The sequence below is a fragment of the Drosophila bipectinata genome, chromosome 2L (genome assembly GCF_030179905.1).
Source record: "Drosophila bipectinata strain 14024-0381.07 chromosome 2L, DbipHiC1v2, whole genome shotgun sequence".
Taxonomy (NCBI): Eukaryota; Metazoa; Arthropoda; class Insecta; order Diptera; family Drosophilidae; genus Drosophila; species Drosophila bipectinata.
The window spans coordinates 22,313,084-22,329,295 of record NC_091736.1 but is presented as its reverse complement, the minus strand read 5'-3'; the positions used below and the strand labels follow the sequence as shown (position 1 = coordinate 22,329,295).

Below are 16,212 nucleotides of genomic sequence, written 5' to 3'. Positions count from 1 at the left end.
GTGAGTGTCCGAGCCACACTGGCATTCCAGACTGTCTGCCAGGTGCCGATTATGCAAACATGCATTCAGCGATAAATGGACAGTCAATAGGAACCCGGCACCTAGTTTGAAACCAAAGTCCGATCGGTCGGCAACAAACGAGACTTCTGGAATGAACTCGTAAGTGACCCGCCCATTCTCACATAGCCTTCCATTCACTGGGCCTCGAACTCTCCACAGTCCCTCACACTTCACGGTACAACCATTCGTTCTCCAGCAATGGCAGCCCCTTCTTGAGCTTGTAGCTTACGGCTCTACGCCGTATCTCCAAGTCAAGGGGAACTGCTCCAAGGAGAACTGCTGAGGTACCAAATTATAATACTGAGAAACCATCGCTGAATCCCACTTAAGAAACACTTTTGCTTGTATGAGATGTCCCATCTATGTACGTCAGTCCACAGTAGCGCCTCCAAAACTCCTACCGCTCGACAAAAATAATAAATGGACAGCGATAAATGGACAGTCAATAGGAACCCGGCACCTAGTTTGAAACCAAAGTCCGATCGGTCGGCAACAAACGAGACTTCTGGAATGAACTCGTAAGTGACCCGCCCATTCTCACATAGCCTTCCATTCACTGGGCCTCGAACTCTCCACAGTCCCTCACACTTCACGGTACAACCATTCGTTCTCCAGCAATGGCAGCCCCTTCTTGAGCTTGTAGCTTACGGCTCTACGCCGTATCTCCAAGTCAAGGGGAACTGCTCCAAACAACACTTGCAAAGACTCCGTAGAGACAGTGCGACCCACAGGCATACTCCCCAACAATATAACACGCTGCACACTGCAAACTTCAAACTGCAAATCACCCTCTGCCAGCAACAGTCGAGGTTATCTCACTCCATATTGCCGACCCATTTGTTGCGCAAGTAACAAATAAGCTACTGTATATGGTGCGGACAGCTCTCCTGCTGAGACCCCATTCATTTCGCCAAACTCGGCGCAATTTCCCAACCGCACCGACCAACGGTTCTTCAGACTTGGCAAGGTGTGGTGTGAAGCATAACCGTTCCCCAACGGTCACGCCCAGGTATTTCACCTGTTTCACATACCTTATGCTGGAGCCGTCGATCCTGACAGTCGGAGGCCTAATGCCCCCGGGACCTCGATTGGACAAGATGCCTCTCAGCAACATTGTCACAGGCTTGTCCAGTGCCAGACCGACACCCACACTGCTGCCCCACTGGCCAACAATGCGCAAGCACTCTGTGGCGCTTGCCTCAATCCTCGAACGCGACTGGCCCTCAAGATGAGAAAGTCATCCGCATAAGCACAACACTTGCATACCTCCTCGAGCTGCCGCGGTAGGGGATCCATCATGAGGTTCCATATAAATGGACCACAAATGGAGCCCTGTGGACAATCACGAGCCACATCGATACTCACAATATCATTTACCCACATCACACATGCACTACGTCCCGAGAAATAACTCTTCCAAAGAGCTACGTCCCGGCACCCACACTCATTCAACCTCTCATCACCCTAGCCCAACTCTGGTGATCAAAAGCCCCCTTAAAGTCCACAAACACACCGAAAACGTACTTCGAGTTGCTGGTAATCAACCTGATTACCTCTTCGTAACCATATATGGTATATGTCGCAAACATGGATATACCCGATATAACCTCAAAAATACCCGGGACTCGTAGGGTACAAGGGTATATTGTATTCAAGTATACAAGTATGTAAAATATGTATAGAAGGAATCATTTCTAACGTCTTAAAGTATATATATTCTTGATCAGCATCAACAGCCGAGTCGATCAAGCCATGTCCGTCTGTCGGTATGAACGCATGCATAAGAGTGTATCTATGCAGACCTCTAATGTATATTCCCATTCCCATACAAACGTGTTAAAATTTTGAACGTTTGAATCTCGAAGACTATAAGAGATAAAACTATCCGATTTGAAATTACGATTTGCATGTTCCGATCCGATCATGTTTTTATTGTAGCGCCAGTTTAAACAAGTTTTTGGGACATTGTCTTACTTCAAAAGGCAGCAAGTACCATATGTTACTAAGAAGAGATATTTGAAACGAAACTATTTGAACTCTTTTTTAAAAGAGAAACTATAGTATTTTTAGCTGAAACGGAAACTGCTTAAACTATTTATTTTTTTATGCAAACTACTTTTCCTTTAACTACGGTTGACCAATGAAAGAGAAATCATCAGTCATTAAAAAAAATACATATGAAGGTTTTTCGAGGAAGAGAAATCGCGGCACGGCTTGCAGGATAAAATTCTCCCATAAAATGAGAACCGGATGACATTGGTGTAGCAACCGGTGGTACAATCTAAACACTGAAGTTTTTATTACAGTTTTTAAGTTTTTTTTTATTAAAGTTTTTATTTATTACATATGTAGGGTTTTCGAGGAAGAGAAACCGCGGCACGGCTTGCAGGATAAAATTCTCCCATAAAATGAGAACCGGATGACATTGGTGTAGCAACCGGTGGTACAATCTAAATACTAAAGTTTTTATTACTGTCCACAATTATTAGCAGGAAATTTCCAAAAATGACAGTGTCGTTTAGCCTCTCGTAGGTGAAAATATGAGTCTCTCTTGTTTAGGGGGCATAACCAAAAATATTAGGTACGAAGAAACCTCATGATACTTACCTTATATGTGACATTCATCGGCTTTAATGTGACGGGCAGGGGGCAGCAAAAGATGCTGTTTTATAAGTTACATTTTGTTTTCTTTTATTAATTTAAGTAAAGTGTTATATTCAAGAATTTAATGGGATATTTTAAAAAATAAGGTTGTTTCATCAGTGCAAAATTTACAAAAAAAATATCGTTGTATCGAAAATATTGCTTAATAGCTTAGAACATTGTTGGCATTTAAGCTATTTTATTGCTAGGTCTACCTGTTTTGAAACGGCGAAAGCTACAAGATTTTGTGAAATGCTATTAGCTAAAACATTATCATTTTATATACCCATGCAGAGGGTTATAATTTTGTCCAAAAATGTGCAACGCAGTGAAGGAGACATCTCCGACCCTATAAAGTATATATATTCTTAATCAGGATTACCTCCTGAGTTGATATGAGCATGTCCGTCTGTCTGTCTGTCTGTTTCTACGCGAACTAGTCTCTCAGTTTTAAAGCTATCGTCTTGAAACTTTGCACACACCCTTCTTTCCTTTGCACGCAGTATATAAGTCGGAATGACCGGGATCGGCCGACTATATCCTATAGCTGCCATATAACTGATTGATCGGAAATGGTATAACTTTGGTGTTTTTAGAGTTAGAGAGTTCAAATTTTACACGAGAGCTATTTTTACGACGACATGCCAAATTTATATCGACTATATCTTATAGCTGCCATATAACTGAACGATCGGAAATGATCCAACTTTCTTGTTTTTGAAGATAGAAAGCTTGGAACTTGGTACAGATTATATTTTTGGTCAGTTAATCCGACCTACAAAATTTCATTAGGATCGGCCGACTATATCCTATAGCTGCTATATAACTGAATGATCGGAAATGGTATTTGGTAGAAATATTAACTTTCGTATTTTTGAAGACAGAAGCTTGGGACTTTTTTAGATTTTTTATTGTAATTAATTGGTTTTATTATGATGTAATCATAAGGATCGGCCAACTATATCCGATGTTTGCGATATATATCCGGTTTTAACTGCAAGGGTATATCAACTACGGCTCCGCCCGAAGTTAGCTTTCCTTTCTGTTTTTTAATGATTCGGCTACTGGTGGCACTTTTTAAGTAGTACCGATAGCTCTTCTATAGCTCTACCGATATAGCTCTTCTAAGATGTATTTTGAGGTTCACTCAAGAAAAGTGAAACTCTGTTACGAGAAAATTCTCTTATTTTGGAAAAAAAATGGAAAAATGGAAATATAATGGAAAAAAAACACAGTAAAGTTTTGGGGTGAAGTTTTGGAGTCCAGAGATACCTGAGAAGTCAACAACGGAGTAGTCTATATGTTGTATGGTTACAGTTAAGGGCTTTCAATTATTTTCGTACTGTTTCTGTTTTAGGGTCCGTAATAGTATGTATAGGATATAGTATAGGATATTGTAAGGCGTCATATGATCGATGTGTTTCAGACACACACTGAAGTTGATCGTTCCGCCGATGTAAAACTATGTCTCGGTTTTCTAAATTTTCTCCTACGACGACAATAGCCACTTCATCAATTGTTGGCGCATTAAAACGTCCAGCATGTTGTCCTGCAGGCGCCTTATCGGGTCTGATGATAATTTAATGATTATCTGATGGCATGCGGTCTAATGCAGTTGTGAATAATGCAACTGATTCATTGTGTTGATGGAAAAATGTTTGAAGCTGTTCCACAATGGATCTTTTCACTGAGTGGTTGTGTGCACAACACTGATCGACTTCTCTTGTTAAATTGCCAATAAAATATATTTGCAAAAATGTATAGTCTTCATCCGGCACTGGCAATAAGAAACCTTTTCTATGATATATTTGATCCAGAATCTGCAAGAATATAAACATGTATTTAGGTAATTGTAGAGCAAATGTTACTTACCTTAAAAGTAGGTAAAAAATTGTCTCGAATAACTTTTGTTGCGCCAAATAACGTCATTTGAAAGCAATTATTGTCTTGCTAGATATGAGTCAAAAAATGATTAGAATCTGGCCCATTTCCGGAAACCAATGAATGTAGTCGCTCTAGTGGTGGTACCAATGGGGTCAATTTGACTTGGCCGCTGGCGCAACACAATCCAGGGACTTCTTTTTTGAATTTCAATCCATTTCAATGTGGACTCACTTCACTTCAATATTCATTAGTCCAATAGCAACAATTGGCTCTGAACTGTAATCAATTGCCATATTATAACTGAATGCAGCTCTGTGGGGATTAAACACAAAATTTCTATGTTGATTTCTATGTTGTTGAAGTTTATTTCGCGCTTCGCGTTGCTCATTCGTCAGATTTGCTCTTATATATCTTTGACTTGCCGTATTTCGAGTTTTGCGGCTTAAATTTGTACGTCTGGTTGCTGGCATTGTTGGTTTCTTGTATTGGTTTCTTGTATTGGTTTCTGTGTAGTCACCAAATGTTACCAAAAAAAGATATGAAGTGAAGTGAACTTACTGTGACTAACAAACACTTATTAGCAAACAAAAACTTCTTAGTCTTTAAAACAAACAAACTTGTCACTAATGCGTTGTCACTAAATAACAACCAATTTCTAAACGCAACCACACATTTGACAACCAGCACCAGGCCAGTTTTATTTGCTTGTGTATAGGAAATAGAAAACGCCTGTTTTTATGGTTTTCGCGGCAACTTAAGAACGCTTTTCTTAATATTTTTTCCGTTAGTATCTTGTAGACAGTATTAGAAAACTAAAAAAAAAATCAGCCAAATCGGTCAGGTCGTTTTCATGTGATGTCGTGACAACGGAAAACGGGTTACATTTTTATACCCTTGCAAAAGATATTATAATTTTGCTCAAAAGTGTGCAACGCAGTGAAGGAGACATCTCCGACCCTATAAAGTATATATTTTCTTGATCAGGATCACCTCCTGTGTTGATATGAGCATGTCCGTCTGTCTGTCTGTTTCTACGCGAACTAGTCCCCCAGTTTTAAAGCTATCGTCTTGAAACTTTGCACACACCCTTCTTTCCTTTGCACGCAGTATATATGTCGGAACGGCCCGGATCGGCCGACTATATCCTATAGCTGCCATATAACTGATTGATCGGAAATGGTATAACTTTGGTGTTTTTAGAGTTAGAGAGTTTAAATTTGACACGAAAGCTATTTTTGGCAAATCATTACTACATGCCAAATTTCATAAGGATCGGCCGACTATATCTTATAGCTGCCATATAACTGAACGATCGGAAAAATTTAAAATTTAAAATTTATTAAAAATTGTTTAAATTTATTTCTAGTTAAAAATACTCCTTTCCACACCACCTTTTCGGTAGAGTAAATGGCGCGTTTTTTTTAAAGTGGTATCCCCGAGAGGCCTAATCCACTGTACAAAAACGAAATTCAACTTAACTAAACTAAAACTAATACAAAAACTAATACTGAACTATATTATAATACTAATACTAACTCATCTTCATCCTCTTCGATGGTCCTGGCTCCTCGTCATCCTACCTAGTCTTCTCGTCTGGGGTTAGTAAATCGCAGTCCGCCAAATCCATGTGCCTGGAAAAAAAAATTATATATATTTTTTATGACATATGATAATATAAATACTTACATTTCCTTAAGTTCTTTGTGAATTCTTTGCACAAAGACCGTTGCCAATGTGGCCATGAAGGCAGCTGCCTCCTTTGGATCGACGAGGTTTTCTGGCTATTTCGCGAAGCCCTCCTCTGCGGCAAGATGGACATCATGGGCCAGCTTGGCGCCCAATTCTTCCATGTAATTGGAATTTACCAATGTTAGACTAATGTCCTATTTGGGAATCGATTGAACAGATTACCAAATAGGCACTCGAGGGAAACGAGCTAAAATTAATGAAAACAAGAAAGGAAAGCTAACTTCGGGCGGAGCCGAAGTTGATATACCCTTGCAGTTAAAACCGGATATATATCGCAAACATCGGATATAGTTGGCCGATTCTTATGATTAAATCATAATAAAACCAATAAACTACAATAAAAAATCTAAAAAAAGGTCCCAAGCTTCTATCTTCAAAAATACGAAAATTGATATTTCTACCAAATACCATTTCCGATCGTTCAGTTATACTATAGGATATAGTCGGCCGATTCTAATGAAAATTGGCAGGTTTGATTAACTGACCAAAAATAGAATTAAAACTAAGTTTCAGCTTTCTTTCTTTAAAAACACAAAAGTTGGGTCATTTCCGATCGTTCAGTTATATGGCAGCTATAAGATATAGTCGGCCGATCCTTATGAAATTTGGCATGTAGTAATGATTTGCCAAAAATAGCTTTCGTGTCAAATTTAAACTCTCTAACTCTAAAAACACCAAAGTTATACCATTTCCGATCAATCAGTTATATGGCAGCTATAGGATATAGTCGGCCGATCCGGGCCGTTCCGACATATATACTGCGTGCAAAGGAAAGAAGGGTGTGTGCAAAGTTTCAAGTCGATAGCTTCAAAACTGAGAGACTAGTTTGCGTAGAAACGGACAGTCAGACAGACGGACAGACGGACATGCTTATATCAACTCAGGAGGTGATCCTGATCAAGAATATATATACTTTATAGGGTCGGAGATGTCTCCTTCACTGCGTTGCACACTTTTGGACAAAATTATAATACCCTCTGCAAGGGTATAAAAAGGTACATGTTTACGCTTAGTGTTTGCAAAGTTATAAAACTGCTTCGGATCTTGGTAATTTGAATTTGGCAGCGACTAATTTAATTCCTAGAACATTCAGCGTTATGCAAGGTAAAATTGGATCGAGCTATTAGAAAATCTTTACCCTGATTCTAAAAACGCTTGAAATATTGAAATTTATAATTTTTTTTTTGTTAATATTCATATTATAAAAATTCAAATTTGCCAGCCCATGTACATTTTTTAAGCTAGGTACACACGATGCAAACAATTTGCAGCAAGTTGAAAATAATTTGCAGCAAATTGCAAGAAAATTTCTTGCTTCAATTAATTTTTGTTTTGCACGTAAACTTTTGCATGGCTATTTCGTGCAATATATACGATGAGCTACAAAGACTTGATGAGCCTTCCTTCAGGGCACTCTAATATTTATCCCTTGCAAGAAGCGATCAGTGTACCAAGTACAAATCGCGAGCCACCTCTCATCTTGGAGCCTCCATCGTTGGACATCTTTGGACAACCTACCCTCTGCTCTAGCTGTGATGTCTCCAAGGCCTCTGGTTGGTGTGGCGCCTGAAGTTAGATCTTCTGGACTTACGCTGAGGGCGGTTGCTCCTCGTAAGGCCATTTTTGTCTCTCGGCTTATGCCGGATGCTACTGTTGATGATGTCAAGAGTCACCTGTTAAATCATCTTAAGGTAGCTCCTAATGAAATAGCTGTTTTTAAGTTTAACTTGAAGCATAAGCGTTCTATTTCTTCTTTTAAAATAGTTATACCTGATTCCTACCTTGAAAAAGCACTTGATCCTGTAGCTTGGCCTGAGCACAGTATCATTCATGAATTCCTAGCCAAAGACGCCCAGAATCCTAGCCCTGAAACTGCTTCAAAAAACTGAATAACCGTATTTTCCTGCTGCTATCAAAACGTTAGAAAGTTGAGTTCATTGCGATGAAAATTTTAACGGGCTCGTCTCATATTTTCCTGACCTGTTCCTACATTCCTCCCATGGCTGAAGATATTGTGTACTTTCACCATCTTGATGCCATTAGGTCTGTTTTTTCGTTGGCCAAGGACCGTGATTTAATTCTAATCATGGGAGATTTCAACCTTCCCATCATTTCCTGGATCCCGTCTGAGGTAGACAATTCCTTGCTTTCCAGTTGTCATAACGACTTTATCGATGGCTTAACCGATCTTGCCCTGCGCCAAATTAATCCAATTCATAACACGCATGGCAGATTTCTGGACCTTATTTTTTCCAATGTGTCATCCTCTGTGACAGTCATTCGGTACCCGCCGCTATCGCTTCCTGAAGACTTTCACCACCCTACACTATTAGCATCGGTGTTAATTGATGTGCCTCACAATGATGCTTGCTTTAATGCTAAACCTCGTTTCAAATGCTTCAGAAAGACTGATTTTATGGCCCTTCGGAATCATTTAGCTGAAATCGATTGGAATTTTCTTTCATCTATAAACACAATTGAAGCAGCTACGGATTCGTTTTACGAAATAATTCATAATGCCTTGAACAAATTTGTTCCGGAAGTCCCAGTATCATTGTCTACAAAACCACCTTGGTATAATCAAAGATTATAAAGTACATAGATGGGACATCAGGGCCCAAAACGCACAACTTTTTTGCGTCGAGCTTGTTGGTGAGGGGGGAAACGCACATGCATACGATTCTATTTTTAGAACTCATTACATGTATCCGTCAACAAAAATGTGAACCTATGTATGTATGTGTGACTGCTCGCACGACGGAGTAAAAATGTTTTGGCTTCCAAATATCAATTTCAATTTCTCGTTTCTGTTTTCGATGCGCCGATGTGGTAGTTGGTAGAACAAATAGTATTTTTGATCGCCGCAGATCGAGACAGGATGGTAGCGTAATGCATAGAGTAGCTACTCTATGTGTAATTTTTCTGTGTTCAAATCCTCGTAAGGACTTTGAACTTTTTCTTTCTTTTATAATTATTATTATTTTTTTTTCTTTAATTGTAATATTTTTCTTTAATTTTACAATTGTAAAATTGTTTAATTCTTCATTATGTCCGGCTAATAAAATTTCAAGGAAGTCCTTCCGGCATTTTGTCATCAGACACGTCCGTCACTTATTTTTACTTTTATTGTTTTAGAATGCAATTAAAAATAATAATAATAACGTAAAAATTAAAAGTAAAAAAAAAAATATATAAAAATAAAAGTAAATATAAAAAGAATCATAAAACTAAAACTTTATCAAAATCGAAACAACCGCCCGCTAATGAAGTCGAACCCAGGACCCCATGAATAAGAATCGCGCACTATCCATCTAGGCTACCCTCGAAGTTGATTTTATGATACATAAAATTGGTGTTAAAGGAGGCGCTAGAATCTATACCAAAAACAGAGTTGACGAGTAAGGATAGTAAAAGATATTTCTGATCTCTTTACTCTTACATTGGTTCGATTACTTTGTTTCAAATTTTCATCGTTCCAAAGATGTTACGATCTAAAAATAGAATTCTCTCTCTCCCTATCTCATCTGCCAGGCGTTTGTCGTGGAACCCGCTCTCAAATGTTTTCATTATACAGCGGGTTCCACGACGGAAAAAATGAAAACATTTGAGAGCGGGTTCCACGACGCGGCCTGCCAAAATGCCGTAGAACCCGCACTTATAGACATTTTTACAGCGGGTTCCACTACCACCTGAGACGATGTTAAGGTGATTTTACAATTTTGTATTTTTTTTATTGGATTATAAATTTAGGAAAACTCATTAAAATAATAAAACAATAATATAAATAGATTTAAAATTAAAAAAAAATGGATGTCCCGAGCCTGGTTTGAACTCATTTTACTTTGCACACCAGCCAAGCACACTACCACTCGGCTATTCCTCATTCGTTGTCTCGCGAAAAATTTCTCAAACTTAACTTGTCGCGCAATGGAACCCGCTCTTCCAGCGGGTTCCACTGCTGGAACCCGCCATAGAAAATTTTTCTTTGTATGAGATGTCCCATCTATGTACTTTATAATCTTTGGTATAATAAACACCTTTCTCGTCTTAAGAACAGGAAATCCAGAGCTTACAAAAAGTTTCTTAAGTCAGGATCGATGTGGCACCAGTCAAACTTTCTTTATGTTCGCAACCAGTTTATTATTCTCAACGATCAACTCTATAAGCAGTATATCAGGAATTGTAAGGTAAACTTTCGTAACGATCCAAGCTCCTTCTACTCCTTTGTCAATATGAAACGTAAATCAAATCTTTTTCCTCCTTCCCTCTCATATAAAAATATTTCACGTTCTTCTGAGCAAGGTATTGCTAATCTCTTTGCGTCATTTTTTCAAACCACCTATTCGTCCGATTTATATAACCACAATTCTTCTTATCCTTATAAATTACCACATATAAACAACATTTACTTTTCAAAATTTCGAATTCAGGATCTGTTCGAAGCTCTTTCAACAATAGATATATCATTCTCTGCTGGACTTGACAATGTTCCTAGCTGTGTTCTAAGGTACTGTTCTATCTTATTCAACCTATCCTTGGAGCTGGCATGTCTTCCCAAGAGATGTAACGAATCTTTTATTATTCCGCTTCATAAGAAAGGCTCTAAAGCACTTATTGAGAACTACCGATGGATTGCTAAGCTATCTGCGATTCCCAAACTGCTTGAGAAACTGGTTACTTTCCAACTGAAACATTTTTGTAAAAGCATTATTTCCACTTCACAGCATGGTTTTGTCAAGCATCGCTCTACCACAACTAACCTTCTTGAATTCACTTCGTTTATCCACAGAGGTTTTCTGAGTCGCATGCAAACTGATGTGGTATACACTGACTTTAGTAAAGCGTTTGACTCTGTGAACCACCATCTCCTCCTTCATAAGCTGTGTCTTATGGGGTTTTCTTCACATATAGTACAGTGGTTGACCTCTTATCTATCGAACCGCACGCAGCGTGTTTTGTTTAAAAACAGTTCATCACAGATTATAAACGTTTCATCTGGTGTCCCACATGGTAGTCACTTAGGACCTCTTACCTAGTGTTGTAAACTATGCTACTACATTTATGTATGCTGATGATGTCAAGTTATGTCTTTCTTTGTCAGACCATTTCCTTCATAGACATCTGCAACTAGATCTAACGAAGTCTTCTTGTGGTGCTTAAACAATCTCCTTTTGCTTAACTGCTCTAAGTGCAAGGTTATGACGTTCAATCGCAGTGTGCCTCACATCGTTTCGTACTCTCTTGGGAATAACGTCTTAGATCGTGTTTCCCTAATTAACGATCTTGGAGTCATTTTTGACAATAAGTTGTCCTTCAACGAACAAATATCACAAACAGTTAATAAGGCCAGAGGTGTGCTAGCTTCTATCAAACGTCGGTCTAAAGAATTCGATGATCCTTTCACAACTAAAACTCTATACGTATCTTTGGTTCGTCCTATCTTGGAATACTGTTCTAGCGTTTGGAGTCCGCAATACTTTGTTTCACCAAAGGAGGATTGAATCTGTCCAAAAGCAGTTTCTGCTATTTGCGTTAAAAAGCTTAAACTGGGATACTGCCACTTCCCTCCCGTCGTATAATTGCCGGTTAAAACTACTAAACCTACCTCCTTTGAAAGAGCGCCGTATTTGTGCTGGGGTTATGCTACTTCATGTGCTTATTCTTGGACAGGTTGACTCACAAGTACTTCTTGAAAAATTAATGTTTTCTGTGCCTAATAGAGTAACTAGATCCTTCCGACCCCTTTGGTTACCGATTTCTAGGTCTAATTTTGCGGAACACGATGCATTTCGCGTTATTTGTAAAAATTATAACTCATTGTCCCATTTATTATCCCCTGAACTATCCGTAGATGTAATTAAATCCAAAATTATGGAATATCTTTTAACTTAATTTATCCTTACTTTTAGTTATAATAATATAGGATAAATTATTAATATTGCGTTATGTCTACACGTGTTTTTATTTTTTGTTTGCAATGCTTGCAAGTGACGCTCATTTGTAAGTTCTGTTGTTTTGTGAAAAATAGATTCATAGATCCATCACTGTTGTTCATATAGGGGAAAACCCCCTTTTCAGGGATCCCATCACGAAAAATTGACAAAAAATTTAAAAAATATTTTGTCTTAGGATTTTTATGCAGAATGGTGCAGAATCGATCTAGAAACCGTTTAAGGAACTCCGCTTGAGAATCGGATGAGAGTTGGGGAAGATACAGCCACCACAGTGGATCCAATTACGAAAAATGGACAAAAAATGTAAAAAATGTTTAGTATGAGATAGGTGTGAACCAAACATAGAGAACCACAGATTCTCATATAATTCAATTAATTTAATCGTGTTCTCGTGATTGATTTGCTTGATGCAATATTGCGATTGAAAGCAAACAGCACATGCAAACAATCAAGCGAATGACGCAATAAAGATAGTGGTAAAAAACTGTATACAGACGACAAGCAAAAAATATATCTGCAAAAAGACTGTGCAAGTTCTTTGTTTGCAGCAAAATGTTTTTACTCGTTATACGAGCAAATTTGGTTGCAGCAATCAACTAGCTCCAAATTGTTTGCATCGTGTGTACCTAGCTTAAACAAGGTAGAATTGCAATCTTGGTTATGGGTCGAGTTGCTTCTCCTGTAGCAGTTTTTTATTTGACAGCCCGTACCATACCATCAGCTCCATGGTACGTTGCGATAACCTTTGCCAGTGGCCAGGAAGCTGGTATAGTACTCGAATCATTGATAAGGACGAGGGCTCCAAATTCCACATTCGGCTGCGGTGTTTCCCATTTGGGACGTTGTTGTAGTGTAGTAAGTTGCGATTCCTGTTGGCAGCGCTTCCAGAATCCTTGGTAAAGTGCTTGGACGCCTTGCGCCTAGTCCAATCGATTTTCAGGGATGTGGCTCAAGTCCCCTTCAGAAATGGTTGTAAGGAATGGCTGACCTCCGTGCTTAGGTCAGTGGCTAGTTCCAGGTGTAGTGCCGACGTGACGAGGCACACAAAAAGGCATGTGTATCCCTTTGATTTCTTAGCGTTGGAACGCTTTCGATCCTTGAGAATTATCGGTCCAGCGTAATCACTTCCAGAGCTAACAAAGGGAAGCAATTTTGTGATTCGGATACTTGGCACATCGGCCAAGAGTTGGTGCCTAGTATGATACCTGTGACGAAAGCATCTGATACAGTTAGTGTTCAAGCATTGAACACTATTTTATATACAAATTCCAAAGATAGAGTTTTAAGGGATCGGACCCATGAAATAAGAGACAAACAGCATGGTCTAAAACCGATCCCCTGCAGCCTATCATAAATAACACAAACATAAGCGCATCCGCTTATCGCACTTGAGAAAGGGTCGCATAGCATGTCAACGTGCGGTGCATTGATAAGTAGTTTTAAATAGTTTTAAGATTTTCATGTATCTTACTTATAAGAGAACTTTACCAAATAAAATCAGTTTTTAAACGGAACTCATTGGAGTCCGACCTTTATTTTGGGGCTCCTTTTAACATTTGGTTCTTTGAGACAGCCTGACGTTTTCCCCCCTGTGGTAAGAGACTCAGGTTTAAAACTGGCACCTATATACATAATATTTTTAATCCAATATATTGGACCTACGCCATAGTACGAGAAACATGCCCAAATCATTATATTATGTCCGCCATGTTTGATCGTTTTAATGCAATATTTGGCATTAAATTCGGTGTTAGGTGGTCTTCTAACGTACTGTCGAGATCCTTTGCCACCATAAAGGACTATTTTCGACTCATCCGACCACAAGATGTTACGCCACTTTTCAACTGACCAGTTGACATGGCTCTTTGCAAATTTCATTCTTGCGGCTATGTGCTTCTTGGTGTGGAATGGAATTTTCCGTGGACTGTGGGCAGTCAAATTTTGCTTCTTTAAAAGACGACTTATTGTTGGGATACTTGCGTCCAAGTTAAGCTCATCCTTGATTTCTTTGCAGCTTGCAAAAGGATGCTTCTTCGAGTACCTTGCAACACGTGTAGCCAGTTTATCGGCTAGAACTTGGGGTCGGCCACGGGTTTCCGGCTTGGGTGAAAATTTTAGTGCATTTCGGATCATGGAAGCACCGCATCCAATTATTTTTTGTACTTCCTTGTACGTTTTCCCACTTGAAATCAAGTTTTTGATCAAATCACGCCGCTCAGGTGTGCAATGTTTGCCACGACCCATTGCTTTAAATTTTCGATCTTAAACGTTAAAATTGTAGTTGGATATTAATCATTCTATACTTTTAAGCCGTTTTTTTAAGAATAATTACCTTTTTTTGCGCTCTGAACAGATTAAAATGGCACACTCCTATTATTTTGATGAGCGCAAAATGAAGTTTGTTTACGAATTTGGGTAATTCTCAGAAAACGAAGATAGTAAAATGAAAAAATAACGGTACCTCAGAATGTGTATCCATAAACAAATTTGGAAAAAGAAATAAAATTGAAAAAAAATGAACGCATAACATTGCTACAGAAGGGACAAGTGCATATGCAAAAGCACTCCTATTATTTTGAAAACAGCTGTATGAGTGGCTGAAGAAAAATAAAAATTCTCAGCCCAAGGTAGCTAAAAAATAAAGGCTGCGACCTGCGTAAAAAAGAACCCAGTTTAAAAACCGTAGTCCCCTATTGTTTCCCCCCAAGAGGTAAAGAGCACAGGGTATAAAATAACATAAATGCCAATGAGCATAAAGAAACAATTTTTTTCGAAAAGTGTGTGTTTATCCCGGAACAACTCCGGAATAAAAAATCATATGCAAATAACCGAATAAGTATTTGTGTATTAGCGTAACCAAGGCTTTACATCGGAAAAGTTAAAAAATATATATATGTGTTGGCGTATCCGAGGAAAAGTTGAAAGTTAAAAAACAAAAAAAAGAAAAAGTGATTGTGAGCGACAAAAAATAATTAAATAAAATAAAACCCCAAAAAACAAACCCCCAAGCAACATCCGCCAAAATAATAACAACAAACATACGCCAAAAATAAACAAACCAACACCAACAACCGTTAAAGTTAAAAAGTTTAAAAAAAAAACATCCACAAAAATTAAACTAAAAAAAAAAATCCACAAAAAACATACAAAAACAATAGTAACACAACATTAGTAACGGCGACATCGAGAAAGGCAACCTAACATCAGGAGCAACAGCGGCAACAGCAACAACATCACGAGCAGCAGCGGCAACAGCAACAACATCAGGAGCAACAGCGGCAACAGCAACAACATCAGCAGCGATAATTAGAAAGTAGTCCTCGGCATGTTTCGTTTTTATTTTTATATTTTATATCAAACACTTGAATTTAGTTTTCGAACTTAATTTAATTTAAAATAACATATAATGTCGACTAAGGATAAAATTCCAATTATCGAAGACCAGGTGCGCCTCACCCGGCAAATAGATGCGCTTCTCGCAAAAAATTCATATTCAGAAGAGGATAGGGAGGCATTAAAAAATTTGGAGCAAAAAGCCTTTACGAACCATAATCATTTGGTTCAACTCGGTCCTGTAGAGCATGACTATTTCTTAAAAAATCACTTCGAAAGCATGCTATCCAATATTAAGTCCGCCAGCAACAAAATTAAAAAATATATTGGCCAGGATGAGCTTTTTTTTGAGGCTTGAGGGGGCTATAAAGAACCTCGAGGATTACCTCGAGATAACTTATGTGGAGATTCAGGAAAGGAAAAATGAAACCTTTCCTATAAGAATTAAAAAATTAAGAATGTTTCTTAGTAAAATCGATACAGTGTCCGATTTACTAAATATTGAAGGGCTCAATAATAAATATATGAGCAAAATTATAGAGCTCAAAGAGGATGTTGAAATACACATCGAGCTAATGGATAATAAAAT

The 16,212-nt window shown here is 38.4% G+C and overlaps 1 long non-coding RNA gene across 2 annotated transcripts; it reads right to left on the bottom strand.

Annotated features, from left to right (window-relative positions):
• Positions 1-3,930: 3,930 nt before the first annotated feature.
• Positions 3,931-5,258, bottom strand: LOC138925820 (uncharacterized). 2 transcript variants are annotated; one of them, XR_011442047.1, is made up of 3 exons: positions 5,146-5,258; positions 4,576-5,079; positions 3,931-4,523 (listed from the first exon to the last, which is right to left on the bottom strand). It is a non-coding gene; the product is annotated as an uncharacterized lncRNA (long non-coding RNA). The 2 variants fall into 2 exon arrangements; XR_011442046.1 differs by having other exon boundaries at positions 4,576-5,092; positions 5,146-5,251.
• Between the last annotated feature and the right edge of the window lie 10,954 nt (positions 5,259-16,212).